At 39.7% G+C, this 24,854-nt stretch overlaps 2 long non-coding RNA genes and 1 pseudogene across 4 annotated transcripts in view; all 3 read right to left on the bottom strand.

Moving 5' to 3' along the window:
* Positions 1-17,483, bottom strand: part of LOC123587336 — a 91,023-nt gene extending 73,540 nt beyond the window's left edge. For both annotated transcript variants that reach the window (XR_006707250.1, XR_006707251.1), the window contains exons 1-2: positions 17,141-17,483; positions 11,531-11,621 (exon numbers count right to left, since the gene is read on the bottom strand). This is a non-coding gene — a long non-coding RNA (uncharacterized LOC123587336). The remainder of the gene's footprint in view (positions 1-11,530; positions 11,622-17,140) is intronic.
* Positions 574-1,024, bottom strand: LOC123587335 (annotated as a pseudogene).
* A 395-nt stretch (positions 17,484-17,878) lies between the features above and the next one.
* LOC123587334 overlaps positions 17,879-24,854 on the bottom strand; it is a 46,267-nt gene continuing 39,291 nt past the window's right edge. For both annotated transcript variants that reach the window (XR_006707248.1, XR_006707247.1), the window contains exon 3: positions 17,879-18,157. This is a non-coding gene — a long non-coding RNA (uncharacterized LOC123587334). The remainder of the gene's footprint in view (positions 18,158-24,854) is intronic.

Here is a 24,854-nt window from a genome sequence, read left to right as displayed (position 1 = left end):
CACCCAGGTGCCCCCAGCTATGACAATTCATAGTAACAAATTAAACTAGATCCCATTTAAATAGGTCTTGAATTTGTTTTTTCATTTTTTAACACAAATGCCTGACTGGGCTCAATTGTCAAGCTACATGCATGAAAAACTGGGCAGCCTAAACAGTGTGTCAGTCCTTGGCCAATGGAACTGCAAGGAGTCCACTAAGTGCTTCCTTATCATTAAGGTAGTACAAGTATTTATACTGTGAAACTGATGTGTAGCTCAATCTCTAGGGAACAAAACCACCAACCAATATATGCAGGTTTTGTGTGTGAAACAGAAGGTACTTTTGACGTGCAGTTTGGTATATAGAAATAGAATGAGTAAATTTTTTTTTTTTTTTTTTTTTTTTGCAAGATGTAAGTAAAAGATTCTATTTGATTCTTCTAGAAAGGGGGAAAAATGGAAAGTCGGGGGTGCCTCGCTGGCTCAGTTGGTAAGGCATGTGACTCTCGATCTCAGGGTTATAAGTTCGAGCCCCACGTTGGGTATAGAGATTACTTAAAAATGAAATCTTAGAAAAAAGTTCAAAGTAGGTCTTCATTCTGCGGTCATCATCTGTATGAATTCTTCATAGTCGGCTTATCCATCTCCATCAGTAGGTGCTTCTTGATCATTTCATCTGCTTCTTCATCTGTTAGTTTTTCTCCCCAGTGTGTCATGACAAAATGTAGTTCTGCACATTGAGGTAACCAGTGCCATCCTTGTCAGACTCAGAATGCCTCACGATTCCTTCTTTATTGTCTGTGTCTTTCATTTTCCTAGCCATCGCAGTCAAAAATTCTGGGAAGTCAATGGTGCCATTATTGTCAACGTCCGCTTTGTTGATCACATCCTGCAATTCAGCTTCTGCTGGGTTCTGACTCAGTGACCTCTTGACTGTTCCAAGTTCCAAGTTCCTTTGTTGCGATGGTGCCATGATCATCTTTGTCAAATTGGGAGAAGGCTTCTTGACGTCAGTAATCTGTTCTTCAGTTAGCTCATCAGCCATTGCACTGGGGCAGCTGTGTCCCCAGCTGGCCACCGTCCATTCCCATCTGCGAATTCTTCATTGATGGCTTTTGTTCAATTTTCTGTTGCATTATTTGTCTTTTTCTGGTTAATTTCTGAGATTTGTTTCTCAATGTATTCTGTGTACTGATTCTTTGTTAGCTAAATATATTGAATTGATCTTATCTCATGTGTGACTCATTTAATTTTTTTACTTTTAAAATATTTATTTTTAGGGGCGCCTGGTTGGCTCAGTTGGTTAAGTGTCTGATTCTTGATTTCGTCTCAGGTCATGATCTCACAGTGTGTTGATTCAAGCCCTGCATCTGGCTCCACACTGACAGTGCAGAGTCTGCTTAGGATTTTCTCTCTCCATCTCTAACCCTCCCTCCCTCTCTCTGTCTCAAAATAAATAAACTTTTAAAAAGTTTTGAAAAAATAAGGGGCATTCACTTTTGAATGTCCTCTCTCTATAAATACTCTAAAAAACTTTTGCCTGCTGCTCAATAAATAAATTAATAAATAATAAGATATATATATATATACCTTTTTGTTGAACAGAATGAAGATTTTTATTTTATTTTATTTTTTAAATTTTTTTAACGTTTATTTATTTTTGAGACAGAGAGAGACAGAGCATGAACGGGGGAGGGGCAGAGAGAGAGGGAGACACAGAATCCGAAGCAGGCTCCAGGCTCTGAGCCATCAGCCCACAGCCCGATGCAGGGCTCGAGCTCACGGACCGCAAGATCATGACCTGAGCTGAAGTCGGATGCTTAACCGACTGAGCCACCCAGGCGCCCCTGGAATGAAGATTTTTAATGTAATTAAATGTATCACTCTTTTCTGAAAGTTTATGATTTTTTATATCTTAAGTAAGAAATTCTTCTCTATTTTTAAGTTCAAAAATTTTTCAGTTTTTCTTTTTGTGATGCCTGGCTGGCTCAGTGGTACAGCATGTGACTCTTGATCTTGGTGTTGTGAGTTCCAGCCCCACATTGGGTGTAGAGATCATTTAAAAATAAAATCTTTTTTTTTTTTCTTTTTAATGTTTATTTATTTTTGAGAGAGAGAGAGAGACAGTGTGAGTTGGGGAGGAGCAGAGAGAGAAAGGGAGACATAGAATCCAAAGTAGGGTCCAGGCTCTGAGCTATCAGCACAGAGCCCAGCACAGGGCTCAAACCCACGAACCATGAGATCATGACCCGAGCCAAAGTCGGACGCTTAACCAACTGAGCCACCCAGGTGCCCAAAAACAAAATCTTAAAATAAATAAATAAATAAAAATGTTTCTTTTTACATTTAGGTTTTTAGTTCACCTGGAATTCACTTTTTGTATATGCTTATGAGGTAAGGCCTTACTTTTGGTTTTTAAAATTTCCATGTGGCTAATCAGTTGTTTTGGCAGGATTTATTAGAAATGCTATTTATTAAAAATCAATATCCTATTGAAGGAACCTTCCTCATACTGATTTGTAATGTCACCTCTATTATTATCAAAGTCCTTTAAGATAGGTTCTTTTTGTTTTTTTAAAGATAGTTTGAATTAATATATGTTTTAATTTTTATTTCTATTTTTTTAAGTTTTTATTTAAGTAATTTCTACACCCAACGTGGGGGTGGAACTCACGACCCCAAGGTCAAGAGTCTCATGTCCTTCCAACTGGGCCCGCCAGGCGCCCCTGTATGTTAACGTACGTTTTTAGTTGAATCCTAATCTATACAGAATTTGGCATTAGGGAATAGAGTGTGTCAGGCAACAGATCTTACATATGGAATTGGGTGGGTTTGGGGGTAGGCTGGGGGGTGCCACTGGTCTCTGCTGGGAAGTTGGGCATCCCTGGCTCACAGTAGGAGAACTATTGGTTAAACCGGGATTTTTGTATACTGGGACTGCAGCATTTGTGACATCGGTAGGAAAAATTCCAGCTGTTAGATACATCTTTAGCCTTTGGAAAGGGGCTACGGTAAGACAGATTTAACTGAAGGAGGGCCATCTGAAAAGAAAGGGGGAAGAAATCATATAGCTTTCCTTACAGATGTCCTTTTTGTTTCCAGGAGGAAATCCAAAATTGTATATTTGGTTGTCTGAAGCCTGCCAGAATTTGAAAAGCCAAATGATCTGTCAAATTAAGGATAGTTATCTTAAAGGAAGGAAACTGGAGGGTTTATCAGAAAATTCAGTTGGAGGCCAGGAGCCCGCCATACCTCCACCCCCCATCTCCCCTCTTCCAAGCCTCTGTTAAAGCTCATGGCTTAGATCAAGGATGATGGCACTGCCTTTGAAAAGGCAGTTGGGGTGCAGCCTAGGAGCACAGAGCAAACTTTAGACGCCTTCTCACCCAAGATTTTTATATTAATTTCTCACTGCTATTGTAACAAATTGTCACAAATTTTGTAGCTTAAAAAAACACAAATGTATTATCTTACAGTTCTGGAGGTCTGAAGTCCAAATCGGTCTCACTGGGCTAAAATCAAAAGGTTGGCAGGGCTACATTCCTTTTTGGAAGCTCTAGGGGACAATCTAATTCCTTGCTTTTTCTAGCTTCTAGAGGCTGCCCACATTCCTTGGGCACATTCCTTGGTTGATGGCCCCTTTTTCCATTTTCAAAGCCAGCTACACGGATCAAATATTTCTCACAACATATCTCTGACACTGACCCTTCTGCCCCCCTCTTCCATTTTTAAGAACTCACGTGATTCCATTAGGCTCATCTGGATAATCTGAAACAATCTCCCGATTTTAAAGTCATCTGATTAGCCACCTTCATTCCCTCTTGTCATGTGTAACCTATCATAGTCAGAGATTCTGGGGATAGGATATGGATGTCTTTGGGGAATCACTATTCTGCCTGCCACAATTATTCTGTTGAATTTTCTTATACTGCATGACACCGCTATAAGTGGCTGCATTATAATTTATTTAAAATTTCCCTGTTGGGGGCGCCTGGGTGGCTCAATTGGTTAGGCATCTGACTTTGGCTCAGGTCCTGATCTCATGGTTTGTGAGTTCAAGCCCCGCATTGGGCTCTGTGCTGACAGCTCAGAGCCTGGACCCTGCTTTGGATTCTGTGTCTCCCCCTCTCTCTCTCTGCCCCTCCCCCACTAGTGCTCTGTCTCTCAAAAATAAATAATCGTAAAAAAAAATTTTTTTTTTAATTTTTTTTTTTTTTTAACGTTTATTTATTTTTGGGACAGAGAGAGACAGAGCATGAACGGGGGAGGGGCAGAGAGAGGGAGACACAGAATCGGAAACAGGCTCCAGGCTCCGAGCCATCAGCCCAGAGCCCGACGCGGGGCTCGAACTTGCGGACCGCGAGATCGTGACCTGGCTGAAGTCGGACGCTTAACCGACTGCGCCACCCAGGCGCCCCAAAAAAATTTTTTTTTTAAATTTCCCTGTTGATAAACTCTCTGGGTTTTTTTTCTTTTCCTTTAATAAATGATACTATAACAAACACCTTTGTAAATATGGTTTTACATTTTGGATTTTTTCTTTGAGGTTCATGGAATAAATGATGCAAATATTTTTATGACTTTAAATACCATTGTCTGGATTTTTTGCTAAAATAACTGTGCTAAGTTCATATTCCTTTATTGTACATGAGAATATTACCTCAGTAAACTCATGTCAATACTGGCTTTTAGCAGTGAACAGTTGTCGTTTTTATTTTTTGAGTATGTTGAGGCTGAACAAGTTTTCCTATTGTAAGTTTTAGGATGGGAAAGATTTGGGGCTTTCCTAGCACCTAGCATGGTGCCTAGCATTGCTTTCAGTAAATATTTGTGCACTGAGCGAGTAGAACAGCATAGTGCATAGTGGAGTGGTTAAGAGCTTTGAAATCAGACAGATCCGGTTCACGTTTTCAAGTGTTTTATAAATAGCGATTTATTTAATCTTCCCAACAATCCTGTAAGGTAGGTACTATGATTGGCACAGTCCCCATTTTTCTAAAAATGAAACTAAGGCACAGAGAGGTGAAGGAACTCTCCCAGGACCACATAGCAAGTAAATAGCAGACCAGAACTGAAGCCCAGGTTATGAATTCTGGTTCCAGTAGCAATGCTCTTAACACCACACAGCTTCTCTGATACACAAGTGTCTACTTCATAGGGTTGTTATGATGATTAAGTAACTTAATAGAAATGAAGTGCTTCTTGGTCGAAACAGTGCTTGACATATAATTAAGTACAAAAGTTGGGTGCCTGGGTAGCTCAGCTGGTTAAGTGTCTGACTGCAGCTCAGGTCATGATCTCACAGTTCTTGAGTTTGAGCCCCACATCGGGCTCTGTGCTGACAGCTCAGAGCCTGGAGCCTGCTTCTGATTCTGTGTCTCCCTGTCTCTCTGCCCCTCCCCCGCTCACGCTCAAAAATAAACAAATGTTAAAAAAAAAAAAAAAACACATGGGGCGCCTGGGTGGCGCAGTCGGTTAAGCGTCCGACTTCAGCCAGGTCACGATCTCGCGGTCCGTGAGTTCGAGCCCCGCGTCGGGCTCTGGGCTGATGGCTCAGAGCCTGGAGCCTGTTTCCGATTCTGTGTCTCCCTCTCTCTCTGCCCCTCCCCCGTTCATGCTCTGTCTCTCTCTGTCCCAAAAATAAATAAAAGTTGAAAAAAAAAATTAAAAAAAAAAAACACACAAAAGTTTTTGCTCTTTTGTTATTCATGTTACTAGGATTACTATTATATTTTATGAATTGTTTATATCATTTATCCATTTATGTATTAGATTCAAAAAGATTTTGTTGTCTATTTCTATGTTGGTTTATATAATTAAAAGTTATTTCTATTTAAAGTTTCCTTATTTTGGGGCGCCTGGGTGGCTCAGTCAGTTAAGCGGCCGACTTCGGCTCAGGTCATGATCTCGCGGTCAGTGAGTTCAAGCCCCGCATCGGGCTCTGTGCTGACAGCTCAGAGCCTGGAGCCTGTTTCAGATTCTGTGTCTCCCTCTCTCTGACCCTCCCCCGTTCATGCTCTGTCTCTCTCTGTCTCAAAAATAAATAAACGTTAAAAAAATTTTAAAAAAATAAATAAATAAATAAAAATAAAGTTTCCTTATTTTATACGTAGTATTTGTTCACATTAAAGTAGTACCTACCAATTAGGATGGGATGCTATGTACCTGGACTCCTGTCTTTGCTGTATGTAAACCATAATAAAGTATGTTCAAGGAGTCTTCCCCCTGTGACTGACAGAATCCGAACAAGCAAAGACCACCACTTCAAGCCACACCTTCTTCTTTGCACCACAGTGTGAATGCCCTTAATGCCACCGAACTGCACAACTAAAAGTGGTTAACATCATAAATTTTATGTTTATTTTACGTAAAACAAACAAAAACATACCCTTTTCAAGTGTAAGTGGATTTTAAAAGAGGGGGATTTTAGATTCATCAGTATCTCTAACAGAGACAAATCTTCTGGAAAGCTTAAAAAGTTTTCAGACTGAAAAGATGCCATATGTGTATCCAGCAATGGTGTCATTAAAGCAGAGTGTTCTCCTAATTCCTCCATGCAGTAAGAAATCAATAGCTTCCCATCCCCCTTCCCCAAGAAAGACAAAAGTAAACTGGGTAAATGGGCAAATGTCTGAAACATTATTGTTAACTACTTAAATATTCAGACTACTAAAATCATGTACAAACAAGAGTTTGTACAGTTGCTCTCATGACTCAGCACTTAGGGATTTCTCATGCATTAGGTACAGCTCAGTCACTGCATTACACAGACAATATCATAATGTAGCAGAAATAATTGTCCTAAGTGTCATAGTCAAAGAATCATTCAATTAAGTGAATGATTACATGACCAATCCCAGTAGGGGTCACTGCCATTCACTGCAAAATCATGTAACATTGACTTAGAAGAACATTTCAAGATTATAAAATAAGATCATTCATTTGGAATACAAATTATTTAAAAAAAAATTTTTAAATGTTTATTTATTTTTGAGGGGCACCTGGGTGGCTCAGTTAAGCCTCCGACTTCAGCTTAGGTCATGATCTCACAGTCCATGAGTTCCAGCCCCACATCGGGCTCTGTGCTGACAGCTCAGAGCCTGTAGCCTACCTCAGATTCTGTGTCTCCCTCGCTCTCAGCCCCTACCCCACTCATGCTCTGTCTCCGTCTCTCAAAAATGAATAAACGTTAAAAAAAAGGTTTTTTTAACGTTTATTCATTTTTGAGAGGGAAAGGGAAGAAGGCAGAAAGAGGGAGATAGAGGATCCAAAGCAGGCTGTGTGCTGACAGCAGAGTCCAATGCGGGACTTGAACTCACAAATCTTGAGATCATGGCCTGCACCAAAGTTGGACACTTAACCAACTGAGCCACTCAAGCACCCCAGAATACAAACTGTTTTTTAAACATGTCCTCTGAATCTCATAACTTTGAATAATCTATATCAAGCCTGTGAGCAAGTATTTTGTAAAAGTTACACAGGCGACGTTAAGGCTGTTAAGAGATAAACTGAAGCATATTAAAAATTTTAAGTTTATTTGAGCAAAAACGGATTTGAATCAGACAGTGCCAAACTGGGAGTTCTTAGGAGTTTTTCACCCACAGGAGCTGGGACAAGACTTTTATAAAGACAGAAGCAAAGTAAGGAAATTATTTGATTGGCTACAGCTTAAAGCCTAGTTGGCTGTTTGTGAATGGTTGTCTTTAAGTTTTTGATGTCTTAACCTTAGGTATTTCAGGTGTTAGTTTTGTTTACTTAAGTAGGCTACTAAGGCATTAAAGCCACCTCAGTCTAATGGCCTCCTTGTTTAATTAATTTAACAGGGCTGACACTAATCTTTTTTAAGACCAATTGTTAGAGATTATTTCCATAATTAGTAACTATAATGTAATTGATACCTGCTGGAGAAAGTAGATCATGAGATAAATCATCACAGTTCTCCAGCCTACCCAGAACTACTTTTTTTTTTTTTTTTTTTTTTTTTTGCAGCATATAAATGCCATACATTAAAACACAGTAATCCAAAATCTGTTCCCTCTGAAAGGGATGGATTCCCTGGTTGACTTCAGGTTTGGAGTAGGAAAAGCAAAAGGTGGGCCTGGATCATTGTCATCTTATTGGAGCAGCAATTAAGAAAGTGTTTTTTAAACACTTTAGTGCGTGTAGAGACGCCAGGTGGCTCAGTTGGTTAAGTGACCAACTCTTGATTTCGGCTCAGGTCACCATCTCCTGGTTAGTGGGATCAAGCCCTACTTCCAGCTATGGGCTCGGAGCTGACAATGAGGAGCCTGCTTGGGATTCTTCCCCACCTTCCACCCCCCCCCCCCCCCCCCCCCCCCCCACCCCCGCCCTCTCTACTCCTTCCCTGCTCATGCTTGTGTGCTCTCTGTCAACATAAATAAATAAACTTAAAAAACAAATAAAGGTGCATGGGAACAAGTCAAAAAAACATAGGAGTCCACTAAAAGATGCTGAACACCCAACACTTCAGTTGAAGCGATTAATCTTAGTTTAATTCTGATGCCTTGTATAAAACAATAGGCCTGAACTCTACATGTTGTATCTTACTTTGGATTCTCTCTCTCCCTCTCGCTTTCTGCCCCTCCCCCACTTGTGTGTGTACCATGTATGCTCTCTCTCAAAACAAATAAATAAACTTAAAAAAAAAAAAAAAAGGAGGGGAAAAGGCAGTACACTGAGATTAAGGGAAACAAAAGCTACATGACCATTAAAAGCAGTACATGATGTTAGATTGGGTCATGGATTAAAAAGAGGAAAAAAAAATCTATAAAGAGTGTTTTTGGAACAATTGGGGAAATAGGATTTTTGGCTGTGACTCTGTCACCCCAATATATGCCTCTGTTGGCATATACCGGGGTGGATCCTTTGAGCTAATAGCAGAGGCAGGAAAAGCTTGAAAAATGAGGCACAAGTTTTCCTTCTGTAAAAGAAATGGAAATTTCCATTTGTAAAGATGCCTCTCCCTTCCCATAGCAGGAAGAGGAAGTCTCTTCCAATTCTTATCCAAGGAGAAAGTGCTGACCTAAATCTGCATCACAAACCTTACTAAACAACCCTAGTTTACCATAGTTTAAGGTCACCTTCTCACAACTTGCCTTCCCTGCCCAAAAGCCAAAGCTACTTTTCCTTTTTTAGCCTAAGATGGTACATGAGCCTGAGTTTTAATCACCCTTCTGGACTACTCATGGTAGGTGCTCCCATGCAGACACGAGCAGCATACATGTTAACAAATTTCTCTTTGTTCTTCTTTTGTTGATCTGTCTTTGGCCAGTCTAATTTACTGGGTCCCAGCTGGGGAACCTAAGATGGGTAGAAGATATTTTCTCCTCCTCTATTGCTGTTATTTTGAATATTCTCATAGTAAATGATTATTAGATAATATTATACCAATGTTAAACTTCTTGTATATGATCATGTATACCACTGCATTAGGAATATAGTGCAGTGATGTCTGCGAGTTACTTTCAAATGATTCAGAGAAATGATCCAGAGAGACAGACGGAGAAAGAGAAAGAGAGAGGAAGCAGTAGTGGCCAAATGTCAGGCATTCGTAAATCAAGGGAATGGGTACCAGGGAGATCTTTGAGCTATCCCTGCAGGTTTTGGATGGGCGCCTGGCTGGCACAGGCCATAGAGCACTCAGATTCTTGATCTTGACTGATGGCATTAAGTTTGAGCCCCACACTGGGTGTAGAAATTACTTAAACACACACACACACACACACACACACACACACACACAGAAATATTCTTCTAACTTCTGTAAGCTTAAAAGTATTCAACATAAAAAGTTTTGGGGAAATTGCATTAAAAGGGTCCTTACCATATGTTTCATTTATTTGTGTTTTTGCTTAAATTGTCTTTGCTGTTACCCAGTCTGGTAAGAGTCTATATTCAGACTCATAACTTATTTTCTAGTACTTCAAACTCTAGGTATTTTTGACTACATGAAATAGAAAAGTAACACCATTAGATTTTCTTCCCAGAGATTATTCTTTTGGTAAAAATACATTGGAAAAGGAATCATTGTAAGTTCCGTGTTTTAAATTTCCTAAGGAAACTGTTTTAAAGTGCAAACATTTGACCTGGGTTACCATTTGGTGTGGTTGGATGGTCAGTGGGAAGATATAACTGGGGTCATGGAATTTTAAGGCCAGAGGGATCTTCAGGATTATGAATACATCATGATTTTTGCTCGTAAGTGCTTAAATATCTGCAGCCACCAGCGAGTTGCTGCCTGGCCATTGGGAAACCCATGCAAGTTGGAAGTACAGAGACGTAGCATGCCACAGGACAACCTTGGACGTTGGGGTGGAGAGCTTATTGATGAATATTCTCTTCTTCTATCCTTCCAGTGAACAATTCTGAGGTGAATTATATATGGCCACTCAAAAACGTTCCAGCAAGATTAAACTCCAATTTCCCAGAACAGTGAAAATGCAATTGTCACCCTATTTCACTCTTTTCAGTGCCTCCCACCACTGGGATCACTTCCCAAGATAAAAGGTGTACATTTCCCTGGCTCTGCGTATGATACCCGTATTCTATAGGACTTTACCTGGTGCCTATGAGTCCTGATCCTCTCAGTTTCTATAGACAGAATCATCTTACTTCTCCTTGACATCTTGCTGTGCCAAAAACTGGGAGCGGACCCAGCTTTTTTGCTAAGGTAGTGAAAACTCCTTTATAAGTTTCCCCCATTGTGAACATTCCTGGATATCTGTTGTCTGGCTCCCATCTTATACCTTTAGTCCTTGCGGGTTACAATCTTTTCCTTCCTGTATTGTTATTTTAGCCAGGGAATGCTGAAATATACAATAACCAAAATGAAAAAAAAAAAAAAAAAAAACTCACAGAAGGGCTCAATAGCAGGATGGAGATGAGCTGAACACTCAGTGAACTTCAAGATAGAACAGGGGGCGCCTGGGTGGCTCAGATGGTTAAGTGGCTGACTTTAGCTCAGACCATGATCTCACAGTTCACAAGTTTGAGCCCTTCATCTGCTGTCAGTGTGGAGCCAGCTTTGGATCCTCTTGTCCCCCTCTGTCTCTGCCCCTCCCCTGCTTGTGCTCTCTCTCTCTCTCTCAAAAATAACATTAAAAAAAAAAAAAAAAAAAAAGACATTACCCAACTGAACAACAGAGAGAAAACAGACTAAAAACAAACAAAAAACAGAGCTTCAGGTGTTAGTGGGACTGTAATACAAGATCAAACATGTGCCCTTTTTTGCATTTTTTGAAATGTTCATACAGTATTTTTCCTCTTTGCATTGTTGTTAATACAGTGAGTTACACTGATTCATATTTTGACTGCTAGGCCACTCTTGCATATCTTTGTGATGATATATTATCCTTTTCTTAAGTGTTGAATTCTCTTTGCTAATATTTTATGAAGAATTTTTGTACCTGTATTCATGGAGCTATTGAAGGAAAAGACACATGATATAAAAATATTTAAGTAACAACCCCCTGGATTATTAGAGTAGTAAAGGTAAGGGAACCCATTGTTTAAGAAATGCAAAAGTCTATACCTTTTATCTTGAATAAAGTTGGAGAGTTAAGGAGGGCTCCATATCTCTTTTGGCTTTGTCATTTACAGAAATGCAGATTTGTTTGAATCGCCTGAAAATAACCAGAAAGATGGCCATATTAGTTATAACAATGAGTATAAATAGGTTAAGCTTCCTATGAAAAGATAAAGATTCCCAGACTGAATCAGAAAACAGCATCCATCTCCAACTCTATAGTATTTCTAGGGACACCCTAAAATTAAGTGACAGAAAAGAGTAAAGGTAACATGATTAAGACAGTGTCTTTCTTTTCCTAGTTTTCTGAATTGTATTGAATGCCCTCTAGCATATACTGCTTTTTATACTGGAGGAGTGCCTTGCTGGCTCCGTGGGTACAGCATGCAACTGCTGACCTGAATATTGTGAGTTCAAGCCCCACATTGGGTGTGGAGCCTACTTAAAAAAAAAAAAAAAAAAAAAAAAAAAAAAAGGTTCTTTTAGAACTATAGGGGTCGTTCTTAAAAAAATAAAGAATAGGGGTGCCTGGGTGGCCCAGTCAGTTAAGCATTCGACTTGGGCACAGGTCATGATCTCACAGTTCGTGGGTTCAGACCCTGCATTGGGCTCTCTGCTGTCAGTGCTGAGCCTGTTCAGTTCCTCTGTCTCCCTCTCTCTCTGCCCCTCCCTGGCTCACTCTCTCAGAAATAAACATTAGGGGCATCTGGGAGGCTCAGTCTATTAAATGTCCCACTTCCGCTCAGGTCATGATCTCGCAGTTTGTGGATTTGAGTCCCAGGTCGCTCTCTGTGCTGACAGCTCTGAGTCTGGATCCTGCTTCAGATTCTGTCTCTGTCTCTGTCTCTGCCCCCTCCCCCACTTACACTCCGTCTCTCTCAAAAATAAATAAATATAAAAGACTTATTTGACTTATTAATATTGTTAAAAGATGACTTGAGGTATATAAAAAAATTTAAGAGTTCATTTGAGCAAAAATCAATTCAAATCTGTCAGTGCCAAACAAGAAGTATTTAGGGACGCTCCATCAGGAAGCTCAGGGAAAGACTTACATACAGTGCAAAGGCAAAGAAAGGAAATCATTGATTGGTTATATCGGAAAGCCTACTTGGCTGTGATTGGCTGTCCTTAGGTTTCAATTTTGTACCTTTAAGTATTTCCAGGATTAGGTTTTGGTTTGCTTGTGCAGGCCACAGGGCTTGAGAGCCACTTCAATCCGACGGCCTCCTTGTTTAACAATATAATGTTATAGTAACAAATTTTCTTTCCTTTTTTTAAAATTTGTTTTTAATGCTTTATTTATTTTTGAGAGAGAGAATATGAGCAGGGGGTGGACAGAAAGAGAGGAGGACAGAAGATCCGAACCAACTAAGTGCTGAGAGCAGCAAGCCTGATGTGGGGCTCGAACTCACCAACTGCGAGAACATGACCTGAGCCAAGGTCAGACTCTCAACAGACTGAGCCACCCAGGGGCCCCTATAGTAACAAATTTTGTAACATTGGATGATCCTATAGTTTCTGATATAAACTGTAAGATGGACAAATATTTATCAGGCAATCCTATGCAAAGAATAAATACATAAAGCAAGAAATATCATACCAATATCATGCAGTGTAGAGGTAAAAGCATAAAGCATTAAGATACAAATGACTGTTTTATTTTACTTTATTTTATATTTTGCTTATTTCTTTATCTTTGAAAAATAGAAACAACATGGGCAGGGTTGGGAAGCAGAGATAATACAGAATATTATAAAGTTAAAAGTGTAGTTCTGCATTTGCTCTGGCCATGGACCCAGTTCTACTCCTGAAAGGAAGCCACTGTCGAATATGTTAATAAAGGTTATACTTCATATTCCTTTGAACTGTGAATAAGATTGTGTCAAAACATATAATAACCAAAACAGAAATTAATAGATATAATATTGACATATAGGATATTTTAAAATATGTTTTTCAGTCTTTCATAAATCACACAGGAAACAAATAAGGTAGATTATGGAGGCTACGATAATAAAATGAACAAAGTACCTTAATAGCTGCATTAAAACAATTTTTTTTAATGTCCATTTATTTTTGAGAGAAAAACAGAGTGCAAGTTGGGGAGGGGCAGGGAGAGAGAGAGAGAGACACAGAATCCGAAGCAGCTCCAGGCTCTGAGCTGTCAGCACAGAGCCCAATGCAGGGCTCAAACCCACAAACCGTGAGATCATGACCTGAGCTGAAGTTGGACGCTTAACAGACTGAGCCACCTGGGCATCCCAATAGCTGCATATTGAATGTTATACCTTTCACATGGATACCTTTCCAGTGTCAGTGGAATTTATTATCAGGCAAGAAAGAAACTATTGAGAAAATTTAAGAGTGGAAAATATATAGAGCACATTTTCAGAGCCCAATACTCTAACATAATTACTAATGAAATTTTAAATAATTTTTTTTTTTAGATTTTATTTTTAAGTAATCTTTACACCCAACATGAGGCTTGAACTCATAACCGTAAGATCAAGAGTTGCATGCTCTATCGACTGAGCCGGGCAGGTGCCCCAAAACTCTAAATTCTAAATAACCAAAATACTTGGAACTTAAACTCGAAATGTATTTGAACATGAAGATCCATAATATGTAGGAACGACTATCCAGATTCTAGAATCAATTTCCCTTACGTGTTTTTTTCTTTCATAGACCTATATACACACACAGAAGATTATGAATTAAACCTTAGTTTTAATAATGATACAAAGAAAACATTGATTTTTATTTTGTGAAGAAAGGCATATAAATGTTGTTGTTGTTAACCCTAATGAAATTATAAAAAGTTGAATGAGCACACTACTTGCGGGAAAAAGTAGCATTTTCTTAGAATGGATTCTTTTTCTTGCTGATTTTTACTACTGTGACCATTGAACTTAATGAAAGAAAACCAAAAGAAATGCACTTTGCTTATGCACATATACCAGATAATTTATCTCCTATAGAGAAATAAAAGTGATGTTCAGGAAAACCTACCAAGATGTGGCTGAATTAAATCATATTTTCCCAACATAAGAATACGATAATGACATCATACTCCAGAATAAAGAAGTAGCACAGTTTTCTGTTTGACTTTGAGCAGATGCCTCTTGTCTACTGCTGATCACATCAATTGTAGCTTCATCCACCATTTCAAATGGTGCCTGAGCGTCTGGTTGATGGACAGCCAATCAGATGAGGATTTCGTCTTTCTCCATAACAAAACCTGTTGCTGGAAGTCAGGTTTTCTTAGTTTACTAACTATTGTGTGTCTCTTAATCTTAAGCACTACCACAGAAACATCCTGCCCCTAGGACTTCATATCAATATGGCTATTGTTTTACTCTCCACTCACTGCTCAGCATTTTCATCTATAAGGGTTAATTCCAGAGTCTCCTGAACTGTAACTCTCACAAATGAAGCACCTGAAGAAATGGAGTCCTTACCATGAGTTACAGACTAGCAGGTGGAATGGTGGGGCCGGTCTGGATTTTCCTCCTTCCTTGTTTTCTGTGTATTTATGCTTTCTCCAATTTTTCCCATGATGGCCTAAGTACATTTATTACACTTCCTGGGGTAGGTTTTGTTTAGTTCTTGTGTTCTAAGAACTGGTTAGTTATGTAACACGTTTTCTAGTTCATTTGCTTCGTTGCTATTCTTTCTTTGGAATATTCTTGTCATTCTTTAAACAACTTTTTTAGTTGTTTACTTATTGAAAAATTCTTCCTTTTCCTTGATAAGGAATGAAGGCATTGGAGGTCATGAAGTTTCCTCTTGGTATATTTTGCCTCATGTGTTTTGATCTGTATTATTACTATTTCCATTATTATCATTATTATTACTACTATTTTATTCTTTTCTACTGATCATCATAAAATTTCCAATCTGTTGAGCTTTGCTTTGCCCAGTCACTTTTATTGCTAATTATCTTTTTTATTACATTTTTAAAATTATATTGCTGTCAGAAGAAAAAGGCAGGCCATACTCTCTTCTTTGGGGATATTTTTGAGGTGTTCTTTGTGCAATATTTACAGTAAACCACAGTAATAATTTCTTAATGTTTTCAAAGAAAATGTGTTTGAAAATGTACCCAGGTTTATAAACTGTTCTAAATTTTCTCTATTTGATGTTTTTCATATTTCAACAATAATGTATAAATGTTTGCTACATGAAGTATGACAATATACTAAAGATGTATAAATGCAAAGTTTATCATCTCCTTGCCCCTTTCCCTAAACTCTTGTTAAGAGCAAGAAAAGTTTCTTCTATTTTTTCATAATCTTTTTTTTAAATGTTTATTTATATATTTTGAGAGAGAGCGCGTGTGCGTGCATGAGTCGGGGAGGGATGGAAAGAGAGGGAGAGAGAGAATCCCAAGTAGGCCACACTGTGTCAGTGCAGATCTCGACACGGGGCTCTTGATGTCACAAACCATGAGACTGTGACCTGAGCTGAAACCAAGAGTCAGACGCTTAACTGACTAAGCCACCCAGGTGCCCCTCGTAGTCTTTAACACATACCTATTTAACCTTTTAGTCATTATTTTATCCTCTTTTATCTTAGTTTTTCTTAATACCATCTGAGAAAAGGGTGTTAATTGTTCAGTTTTTATATTTTTGTTGCTTCTTATTCTACCTCTTGAAGTTTGTGCTTCATATATTTTGATGCTTTATGTGTTGTATAAAGTTCCATGATGTTTACTTATTAATTGTGCATAAATATCTTTAATTATTACTAAGTGAACCTCTTTGTCTTACGTATTTCTTTTTGCCTTAAATTAAACATCTCGCCATTACTTTCTTTTTCTTGAATTGGCTGACTACACTTTTGGTCCTTCTTTCATTTTTAGTCTTTCTGACATCTTTTATTTTCAGTGTACAGGTGGTTGGGTTTTGTATTTTCACCTAATCAGTCTTTATACATATAAATTGATTTTTAAAATATTTTTATATTATACTTATTTATATTTATTATATATGATAATATAAATTGATAAAATTTTTAAAAGGAAGAAACTATTTTGTTCTATTTCTTTCCTTTATTTTTATGCATTAAATATAACTTTCTAACTAGGTTTCTTAAAAATAATAAGGAAGTAGGGGCGCCTGCGTGGCATCCGACTTCAGCTCAGGTCATGATCCCACAGTCTGTGAGTTCAAGCCCCGCTTCAGGCTCTGTGCAGACAGACAGCTCGGAGCCTGGAGCCTGCTTCAGATTCTGTGTCACCCCCTCTCTCTCTCTCTGCCACTCCCCCACTAGTGCTCTGTCTCTCTCAAAAATAAAATAAAGACATTTAAAAAATTAAAAAATAATAATCATAAGGAAGTAGACTTACATGGCAAGAGAAAAAAAAAAAAAGAAAAACAAAGAAGAGTGTATAATAAAAAATATAAACTACTTTCTGAATTTTTCCTACCCGTAGTCCCACTTTCCAGAAATAACTTAAGATTTTCTGGGTTTGTTTTTCTGGTGGTTATAATTAACACTTTAAAGTATATTGCTGTCTTGATTCCTTCCATACCTTTTAAGTCTCCTTCCCTTTTCAGCTCTCAATACGTATTCATTATAGTATTCTCTTTCATTATCAGTATTTTCAACACTTACATACGGTTGTACAATTTCCAGTGATTCTGTGGGTTGACTGGGCTCTGCTGGGTCAGGCTTCTGCTCTGTGAGAGGTGAGCTGACTCGGATTCCTCTGAGCTTTCCCGAGGGCTGTGTCATTCAGATGGCTCACTCTCAGGCGCTTGCTGGGGGCTGGAAGTTTAGCTGGGTCTGTTGACTGTAGCACCTTCAGGTGGCCTTCCCACGTGGCCTGTGCTTTTCACAGAGTGGTTTCTGGGTTCGGAGAGGTAGCTGGGTTCCAAGAGCTCCAAGAGGAAAGGAAATAGAAGCTGCCAGTCCCCTCAAAGGCTAGACCTGGCCTGATGTCACCCCCTCTCCAAGTGTGCTGGATGTTTTTTTAATTAAAACAAATTTTTTAATGTTTATTTTATATTTGAAAGAGAGAGAGACAGAGTGCAAGCAGAGGAGGGGCAAAGAGAGAGGGAGACACAGAATCTGAAGCAGGCTCTATGCTCTGAGCTGTCAGCACAGAGTCCGACACAGGCCCTGAACCCAGGAGCTGTGAGATCACGACCTGAGCCGAAGTCTGACGCTCAACCTAGCCACCCAGGCGCCCCTTTAATTTTTTTTTAATGTTTATTTATTTTAGGGAGAGAGAGAGAGAACAGGGTTGGGGCAGAGAGAGAGGGAGACAGAAGATCTGAAGCAGGCTCTGCACTGTCAGCACAGTCCCCAATGCGGGGCTCAAACCCATGAACCATGAGATTGTGACCTGAGCAGAAGGCGGTTGCTTAATTGACTGGGCCACCCAGGTGTCCCCACTGTGCTAGATTTCTTGTCTCTGAGCGTAGAGCCTCTCCAGATGCTTCCCCGGGGAAAAATCTCTCTTACTTCTGATATTTGGGGTTGTGGTATTACTTACTTTTTTTTTGTCCCTGCAAACTCTTCTGTCTTCCATGAATACTTCCAACTTTGTGGTCTATGCTCTTTCTCCACTTTCCAGCACTCTTGCCATTGAATTGTCTTTCAGCTTCTTTTCCACCTTCTCAGAGGATCCTGGGGAGGAAGGGGAACATGTCTGTTTAGTCTATCACCGTGAACCAGCTACAAATGTTTTGCTTTTAGTTGGCATATTCTGGGATTTTTTTTTATCTCCATCTATTATTGCCAAATTATTCTTATATTTTCATTGTGTAAAATAATAAAAACAGGGGCACCTGACTAATTCCGTCAGAAGAGTGTGCGACTCTTGATCTCGAGGTCATGAATTTGAGCCCCACGTTGGTGTAGAGATTACTTAAATAAATATTTTTAAAAATAATAAAATAAAATAATAAAAACATATTTCTTTCAGAAGCCATAATCACAATATTCAGGAGCAATGGGTACCACAGTTTTAAATTATTTAATTCTGTTTAGTAGACTACAGTATTTATTGCTAATCTATCTCCATTGTAGCTTCTTAACTTATAAATTCTAAATTTGATTATTCTCTCAGATAGCAGGGTTATTTTTAAGTAGATTTTTCAGAAACATTTTATTAATACTAAAATTTACAAAGCTCTTACATATTTAAGATTGTGTTTCTCAAGGCTTTACATTTGGAAGATATCCTGGCTAGGCTAAGAATTCTGTATCATATTTTTTTCTTTGCAACACTGCTCCATTGCCTTGTTTCTAGTGTCTCTGTGGATAGACATCCAAGGCTTGCCTGATATATATTATTTTTCTTTAAAGGTGACAAGTCTTTCCTGGATGCTTGTAACACTTTTTTCATACTTGAAATTCATCAGGATATGTCTTGACCTTGATCACTTTTTGATCTTGTCTTGATCTTATCACTGTTTTCTTGATGTATTCTTTTTTAATGCTTATTTATTTTTGAGAGAGAGGGCGCACACGTGCGCATATGTGGGCAAGCAGGAGAGGGGCAGAGAGAGAAAGACAGAAGATCCAAAGCGGGCTCTGCATCGACAGCAGTGAGCCCAATGTGGGGCTCGAACTCATGGACTTGAGCCGAAGTCCGACACTCAACTGACTGAGCCACTCAGCCACTCCTTGATGTCTTGTTTTAACCTGAAGATTTAGATTTCTTCTTTCAGGAGAATCTTCTTTTATCAACTGTGAATATATATATATATATATATATATTGGCTCTCTTCCCTAGGAACACTTATTATGTGTGTCTTGAATCTTCCTCTTTCTTTTCATATCTATAATTCAGATGTTAGCTAAGGCCTCTTGGCCCTTTGAAGATCTAAATAACTGGTTTAGTCCCCAGTCAACTTCAGGACCTATAAAAATCAAAGACTTCACAATATCAACTAAATCCTGTATCTCTCTGTCTCCATATGTCATAGATACAAAACTATGAGCATACAAAACTACATACCCTTTTTAAAAAAATTAAAAAAAAATTTCTCCCAGAAATGGACTGACATTGATATTTAATGACCTTTCCTTGAATCTGGTTAAAATTTGAAAAGCTGTAAGGAAGGGTTCCTATCACAGGACTGGATCATCTTCTTCTCTCATTATTCTTTTTCCACTTCTGCTCCTCATCCCCTCCTTCCTTGTATTTGTGCACAGTAACTTCCCTCTTTCTTTAATAAGACATTTTTACCAGCTTACCAAGACTGGAGCCAGAAGTGGGTGGAGGTGGGGACGTTAGCACTCATTTTCTACTCTTAGGATCCACTCTCCCAAACAAAGGGTTTAGTCACAGCTGCATTCAGGTGTTTAAATGATGTCATCACGATTATATTTCCCACTTTTCCTCTCAGGTTATGTTTGTCTCTGCTTTTTTTTTTTTTTCTCTGTTCCCCTATGTGACCTAATTCTCTTCTGATACAAATAAATGCATTCTACGTGTAGAAAATATGACTCCTGGTAGTACCAATCATACGTATAACCATATAATTCATGGTATAAAAATGAGAGACTCCCTCTCTTTCCCAATATTTCATATATCAAATCCCTTGAAATAAATAAGATTGGATTTGCTTGGGTCAGTGCCCAATCTCATTGCGTTAACATGGCTGGGGAGTTGTGATTGGATGGAATGCCTACCCCCATCATCATTCCCATGGGAATCCTATGGGCTCTGGGAAGACCAGCTCCCTGGAGTAGCGAGTGTTGTGGCTCTGAGAAGACAAAAACAACAGGTGTTTACAAACCTCACACTCTTTGATATGGAAATGTTCCCTCTCCCTCCCTGGCTCATCCTTCCTTGAGTGAAGGGTTACTTCCAGGACCTTGGGGAAACTTTTCACCTAATATCAATATTGGTATCCTATTAAAGATTTGGGGAACTAGCCTGGCTTGTGTTTTCATCTCTTTTGTGATTGTTTTTTGTCTTCTCAGCAGATTTCGGGGGGAGAAGTTACAGTAGGAAGTTACTTTTATGAAAGGTCTTTTGTTTGTAGCTTGTGAAATATGGTAGAAACTACAGAGCAAATGAGAATGAAAAGGAATAGGGAATAGACTGAAGGAAAAAAAAATGACCTAATAAACCCCAGCCTCTCAGAGTGAAACAAATTGTAGCAGTGATTCCTCATGCAGAGCAGTGAGTTACACTGAGGCAAGTCATGGCAGGGTGATTAAATCAGTAAAAATGCTCAGTCAACTGGGTATCTGAGTGGTACTGGAGTCCAAGAAAAATCTTGCTTTGAAGCTATTTGCTAAAGGCAATACGCGTTCACTGAACACTTAAGATTTGTCAGGCACTGTGCTAAGTACCGACTATAAACATGTCATTAAAACAGGCTATGTTTTAAGAACTTAAAATCTAGCTATTGTGTTGTATAAACTCTTTACTTCCTCCACATAGTTTATTCTTTATTATAAGTGATGATTTTAGAAGATGCTACTGTATTTATTTCCTTTCTAAAAGATACTTTTATGCTTAGTAATAGCTACCATTTGGTGAGGTCCTATCCTGTCATATACCCTCTATACACACTATCTCTAATCCTCCCCCAAAGCCTATGAGCTAAGTGTGATTATCTCCATTTACAGGTGAGAACAGTGAGGTTTGAAGGAGTTAAGTAAATTCCTCAAGGTCAAGAGGCTGAACCAGGTTTGAAACTCAAATCTCCAGGCTCTCTGTCTCCCACTGTGTTTTCTCCCTCATCACTTCTCTCTCTGCATCTTCCCACCTTTACCTCCCTCAGGTAACTGCTTCCTGCTCTCATGACTTCTCAGTTTGACCCAGCTGTCCTCTCCCACTGGCCCATACCATTGCCTCTGGCCTGCACTTGGCTCGATGTCCACCTGGTTCTGTCAGTTGTGACTGGTACAGGGGGGTTCATGGGTTCAGATGAGGACGTTTAAGTTTGGCCCTCAGAGGCAGAAGTCTCCTTAGAAGATGATCCCACACTAGTGAAGATGACTGGCATTAAGCACAGTGAAGTGTAGTAGGACGTGCCCTAAAATGTGCCACTTGGCATAAGGATTATCTTGAGCTGAGCACCACTGAGAACAAAGAGATACAAGAAAAGCTCTCTGCTTTCCCCCCATTTGCCAAAAAGCAAGGCATCAGTTTGTAAAGGTGCTCCCCTCCTTCCCATCTCTAGCAGAGAGGAGAGAAATTAACCCCCAGAGACAACCCTAGGCCCTTATCAGCCTGGAGATGATGCCAGAGGAATCTACATAACAAACTTTATTAACTAGCCTTTATCTTCCTTAGTTTCCCGATTTATTTGCTTTCTTGCAATTTGCCACCACTAGGAGCTCAGAGTCATTTTCTTTTGTCTTGTCACATTTCCACAAAATTATTCTACAGAATTATTATTAAGATGTTACATAAGGGGGCGCCTGGGTGGCTCAGTTGGTTGGGCATCCTACTTTGGCTCAGGTCATGATCTCACAGTTAGTGGGTTCAAGCCCCGCATCGGGCTCTGTGCTGACAACTCGGAGCCTGGAGCCTGTTTCGGATTCTGTGTCTCCCTCTCTCTCTGCTCCTCCCCCACTCGCACCCTGTCTCCCCCTGTCTCCAAAATAAACATTAAAAAAAATTAAAAAAAAAAAGATGCTACATAGGGGCACGTGGGTGGCTCAGCTGGTTAGGCATCAAACTCTTGATTTCAGGGGCGCCTGGGTGGCTCAGTCGGTTAAGCATCCGACTTCAGCTCAGGTCACAATCTCACTGTCGGTGAGTTCGAGCCCCACGTCAGGCTCTGGGCTGATGGCTCGGAGCCTGGAGCCTGCTTCCGATTCTGTGTCTCCCTCTCTCTCTGCCCCTCCCCCGTTCATGCTCTGTCTCTCTCTGTCCCAAAAATAAATAAACGTTAAAAAAAAAAAACTCTTGATTTCAGCTCAGGTCGTGGTCTCATGGTTTGTGGGTTCGAGCCCCATGTCAGGCTCCTTACTGAAAGCGCAGAGCCTGCCTGGGGTTCTCTCTCCCTGCCCCACCCCCATTCTCTCTCAAAAATGAATAAATATTTTTTAAAATGCTAAATAGGGGCACCTGGGTGGCTCAGTCAGTTAAACCTCTGACTTCCGCTCAGGTGATGATCTCACAGTTCGTGGGTTCGAGCCCTGCATCCAGCTCTGTGCTGACAGCTCAGAGCCTGGAGCCTGTTTCAGATTCTGTGTCTCCCTCTCTCTCTGCCCCTCAGCCATTTTCACTCTGTCTCTCTCTGTCTCTTAAAAATAAATAAACATTAAAAAAATTTTTTTTAAATGCTAAATAAATTCTCTTTGAGTTACTCATCACAGAGTACTCCCACGTGTACAATGTACACATTAGTAAACCTCCATTTTTCTCTTGTTAATCAATTTGTCAGTCTGATTTGCAGGGCCCAGCCACTAAAACTAAGATGGATAGGGGAAAAATATTTTTCTTCCCTACAGCAGGCCTACCTGAATGGCACACTTTTATTAATTTATCAATTAATATGACTTTCTAAAATTTTGTGTCATAGTTAGCAGGGGACTTGCCCGGAGTCATCCCACACAGATAAAAGAGCTAGCCAACATCTGAATTAAATGCAATATTGAAAAGTGACAGTCCAAATGTCAAAAAAAAATAACAGTTAAAGAATCATAGTACATAAGTTCTCATATTATATAATCATCAAGAGTTATGTTTCCAAAAAAGTTTAATTTCATGGGGGAAATGCTCAAAATACACTAAGTTTAAAGAAAAGCAGGATAAAATTTCTAAATACACCACATATTGTATGAACATAATGTGCATTTTAAAAAGGGAGCTATAAAGTTAAAACTAAAGACAAGAAGAAAGGAAGGGAGGGGGGGTGTAGTCCTGGAAAATGCCAATCAAAGGAGTTCTAGAAACAGGAAAGGAAGGCAAGGAAGCATATGCTTCTCAGCACCAGTGTAGTGAAACAGGGTTCCAGATGATCCCAGAGCAGACAAACACATCGCAGGTTCTTGCATTCTGTTAAAAATATTGAGTCACAGGTTAGTTCCCTTTGTTGGCATTGCACACGGCTGATTTACGATTCTGAAGCTCACCAGGTACTTTGGCACAGGGAAGGTGATGCTCTCGCGAGTACGTGTGTCTCTTTGAGAACATGCCCCTGGCTCGCTAGAATACTAGACTGGCTGTCTGGGTTACAAAGCAGCCCCTGTTAGGATAAAGTGAGACAGTTACCTCATTCACCTCCAAGTTCACCAGGGAAGCTCTCAAACTCCAGAGCAGGGAAAGCAAAACCCTAAACCATGGTCACCTTGCGGCAGCGAAAAGAAACCAAACAGGTTCAACCTGAAACTGCCTACCAACCTTGCCCATTTCCTCACCCCAGAGAGTCTGGAGGTCATTCAACTAAGGGACCAGCTTTTTGTATTTGTAAATGACATTTGGCCCAGAGTAAATGCTCTTGTCCTGGGATCTCATACGGAGTATAGGTTGGCTCCAAGACACAACGCTCTACTGTTCGTCCCTGACAGGCACACCCACATACATTTTGAGGTTACAGAGGTAGATTTTTGTGGATAAGGAACGAATAAATTCCATAAATACACAAACCGGGAAAGCATTGGTCAGATGGAACCAAGGAAGAAAGTCTACGAAGAAAAGCTGACCACCAGCTGGATATGAGTCAACAAAACAACAGAGAACACACATACATGCGCACACACATACATACACAGCATTTGAGAATATTCAATGAAAGCTTTGTTTCTAAGACAATTCTACTTCTTTCTCAGCCCTGTCTCTGGAGACACAAGCGGAATACTGTTACAAAGAGAGCCACAGTGACAGCATGATATCTGGTGCACAAATGAGGAGAGAGTGAATAAAAACTGAGATGTTTTATAGCTGTCCAACAGTAATCAATAGATGTACAACGGCTTACGCTGAAGGACCTTGCAAGGTAGAATGAGAAGGGAAGGATTATTGGGGTTAGTTCACATCATTCACTAGCAGACACATAAAGTACAATCATAGGGGTGCCAGCCTGGTTCAGTCAGTAGAGCATGTGACTCTTGATCTTGGGGTTGTGAGTTCAAGCCCCGCACTGGGTATTGAGCTTACTTAAAACAACAATAATATATAAATAAAATACAATCATCACACTCAAAGGTTTCAGTTAAGCATTCTGAACTTAAGTAGTAAAGTCTCCTCAGGGGTGCCTGGATGGTTCAGTCAGTTAAGCATCTGACTTCGGCTCAGGTTATGATCTCATGGTTAGCGGGTTGGAGCCCCGCATCGGGCTCTGTGCTGACCGCTCAGAGCCTGGGGCCTGCTTCGGATTCTGTATCTCCCTCTCTCTCCCTTCCCTGCTTG

Source organism: Leopardus geoffroyi, chromosome D3 (genome assembly GCF_018350155.1).
Source record: "Leopardus geoffroyi isolate Oge1 chromosome D3, O.geoffroyi_Oge1_pat1.0, whole genome shotgun sequence".
NCBI classification, from domain to species: Eukaryota; Metazoa; Chordata; class Mammalia; order Carnivora; family Felidae; genus Leopardus; species Leopardus geoffroyi.
Note: the sequence above shows the minus strand (reverse complement) of the source record. Positions and strands in the feature narration are given on the sequence as shown.